We start from the raw sequence: 3867 nt of genomic DNA, 5'->3' as shown, positions 1-3867 counted from the left end.
AGCATAGTATAACGACGAGAGAAAGCATCGGCAATAACATTTTCTTTACCCTTCTTGTGTTTAATGACGTACGGGAAAGTCTCAATGAATTCAACCCATTTAGCATGTCTACGGTTCAGTTTTTGCTTTACTTTTAATATGTTTCACAGATTCATGATCAGAATGTATGACAAATTCTTTGGGCCATAAATAATGTAGCCATGTTTCCAAAGTACGAACAAGAGCATATAATTCCTTATCATAAGTAGAATAATTCAAGCTAGGCCCACTTAATTTTTCAGAAAAGTATGCAACAGGTTTACCATCTTGTAATAACACACCTCCTAATCCAATTCCACTAGCATCACATTCAAGCTCGAAAGTCTTATTAAAATCAGGAAGTTGGAGTAAAGGAGCATGTGTTAACTTATGTTTCAAAACTGTGAAGGCTTCTTCCTGTGCGGTACCCCAAGAATAAGGCACATCCTTCTTTGTATGCTCACTGAGAGGTGCAACAATGGTGCTGAAATCTCTCACAAAACGCCTATAAAACCCGGCGAGTCCAAGGAAACTCCTCACTTGTGTGACCGTTTTGGGCTGCGGCCAACTCTCAATAGCTTCAATATTGGCTTTATCAACTTAAATTCCCTGTGGAGTAACAACATAGCCAAGAAAAGATACTCGGTCTGTTCAAAAGGTGCACTTCCCAAGGTTACCAAACAAACGTGCATCACGTAGAGCAGTAAAAACAACATGCAAATGATGCAAGTGTTCCTCCAAAGATCTACTATAAACCAGTATATCATCAAAGTAGACTACCACAAATCGTCCAATGAAAGCACGTAAAACCTCATTCATTAATCTTACGAAAGTGCTAGGTGGATTAGTCAATCCAAAAGGCATAACAAAGCACTCATATAACCCAAACTTAGTTTGAAATGCCGTTTTCCATTCATCTCCCAATTTCATGGGAATTTGATGGTATCCACTACGCAAATCAACTTTGGAGAAAATTATAGATCCACATAATTCATCAAGCATATCATCTAGCATAGGAATAGGATGACGATAACAAATAATAATACTATTAGTGCCTCTACAATCAACACACATACGTGATGTACCATCCTTTTTCGACACTAGAATAATATGAACAACACAAGGACTATGAGATTCACGTATATAACCTTTGTCGACCAGCTCTTGTACTTGACGCATAATCTCCTTCGTCTCCTCTGGATTAGTAAGGTATGGTGCACGGTTGGGTAGCGATGCACCGGGAATTAAGTCAATCTAATGCTCAATCCCTCTAATAGGTGGTAATCCCGGTGGCACGTCTTCTGGAAAGATGTCAACGAACTCCTGCAAAATGTTAATGACACAAGGAGGCAAAGAGGGTGGCATGTCCTCTGATGAAAATAATACATCTTTGCATACGAAAGCATAGCAAACAGATGTAGTAATATCCAAACCGGTAATATCAGATTTAGTGGCACCTAAACAACCACACTTCAGTTTTATTTCAGAGGTAACACTAGATAATGATTTAGTAAGCTTATTGTGTTTCTCAAATTCCTTTGCTACAATCTGATTTTCACTCTTATGTAGGTCTTGTTTTGCTTTACTAGCTCTTGCAATGTCATCTTTCATAATATGTTCAGGAGACATAGGAAGCAAAGTGATATTTTGATCCTTATGAACAAGAGTATACTGATTTGTTCTACCATGGTGTACATAATTTTTATCAAATTGCCATGGTCTAACAAGTAGAACGGAGCATGCTTGCATGGGTACCACATCACAATCAACAAAATCAGAATATGTAGCAATGCTAAAATGCACACGAATAGTACGTGTTACCTTAACCTTGCCATTGTTGTTGAACCACTTGATATAATAAGGATGAGGATGTGGTCTGGTGGTGAGAGACAACTTCTCCACCATCTCCATGCTAGCTAAGTTGTTGCAACTCCCTCCATCGATGATTACGCGAATAGAATGTTCCTTTAGCACTCGCTTAGTATGGAACAAGTTGTGCCTCTGATTTTGCTCAACATATGTTACCTGCACACTTAAAACACATTGAGCAAGTAAGCTTTCATACTTGTCAGCGTAGTCAGCAGCCATGTATTGTGTCTCTTGTTCAGTATCATCAACACCCCGTTCTTCACTTGCAATAAGAGCTAGGGTCTCCTCTTCATAATCAATAGCGGAGTCATGTCCACCATCCTTAGTAATAATCATCACGCGCTTGGATGGGCACTCCATCTCATAGTGACCTCCACCCTTGCAACGATGACAAATAACCTCATGTGTTTGACCTGTGGATGCCATGGATGAAGAAGAGCTCTGTGCGGGCCTGGAAGGTGTGCCCTTGGCGAAGGGTGGTGCAGGGGCCTGATTCCTGGTATCTCTGGTTGAATTGGTGGCTGAAGGAGGCATTGCTGATGCAGGAGGACGTGTGGAAGTAGATGTGGTTCGTGGCCTCCATGAGGAAGTGCGAGCTGCAGGAAAATTAGTTCTCGCGAATGCCTGTTGATCGTGGACTTCACGTTCAGCTTTGCAAGCAAGATGGAATAAACGAGTAATATTGTTATAATCCTTATATTCTAGAATAGTCTGAATATGTCTATTTTATCAACCCATAAAACGTGCAAGCATAGCTTAATTGTCCTCAACAATACCACATCTAATCATGCCAGTTTGTAATTCCCAATAATATTCTTCTACAAACTTTTTTCCTTGTCTTAAACGCTGCAAGTTTTGAAGTAATTCACGTTGATAATATGGTCGAACCCAACGAGTACGCATAGCAGTTCTCAAAGGAGGCCAAGTAGTTGGAATATTAGCATGATGTATTCTACAATATTCAGACCACCAAACACAAGCAAAACAAGTGAAAGAACAAACAGCAGCAGCAACACGTCTATCTTCAGGAAATTGCAAGCATGTAAAACGTTGCTCTGTTCCTGACTCCCAAGTAAGATATATATCAGGAACATATCGACCATCAAAAGTAGGAATATTCAATTTAAGTCTGGGGTAGATGTTCATGATCCCGTACCTGGGGGTGTGGTGCATCCCTACCATTACGATTGTATCCCTGTGGACGACCAACGGCTTGTCGTGGTGGTTGTTGGTCCTGGTGCTGAGCTGGAGCAACCTCTCCCTCATCATCGTAATCACAATCATAATCATCATCATAATCCTCATTCTATTTAGACATAGACACTTCGGTAGTAACAGCAGGAGGAGGAGCAGCAGCAGTAGTAGCAACAACACCAAAATTTTGCACTTGGCCGACAGGCACACGTCGCGCTCGTAGCCGTTGCGGTTGTGGTTGAAGAGGGACATAAGCTGCAGCTAGTGGTGGTAAACGGGCAAGCACCTCATTGAACTTGGCGTTCATCTTGGTGTCGAATTTGTTCTCCTTACCTTCGAGCTTGTCCATGGCCTCTCCAAAGGTGGTCACGAAATCCTGTACCTGGTCAGACATCATTTGCTAAAATTTATCATGGAGCTCCCGGTTGGTCAGGTTCTCCCAGTCGATCTCCTCGTCATGTGATCCTGGCATGGTTAGCAGCAATAGGAACACAGAAGAATATGAACCTATAGACTACTAGGAAGTGGTGCTGTGTCACAAATCCGTCAAGCAAATCCCAATTTCTAGTAGGAGGTGGCGATCGGCAATCGGTGTAGTCAAAACTCTCAAAGCTTGGATAGAGCGATTGCCAGGTAGTGTCAAACACACGATGCAGATGTATGTGGAGCTAGGAAGGCTTATAATATGGTAGCAAGAAAGGCTCAGCAAGAATCAGTTTAGAGATGCAAAAATTGAAAAGACGCTCAACGACGGTACCGTGCTGGTCCTAGGCTAGACCGTACTAG

Source organism: Hordeum vulgare, chromosome 3H (genome assembly GCF_904849725.1).
Source record: "Hordeum vulgare subsp. vulgare chromosome 3H, MorexV3_pseudomolecules_assembly, whole genome shotgun sequence".
Lineage (NCBI taxonomy): Eukaryota > Viridiplantae > Streptophyta > Magnoliopsida > Poales > Poaceae > Hordeum > Hordeum vulgare.
This window is presented reverse-complemented; position numbering follows the sequence as displayed.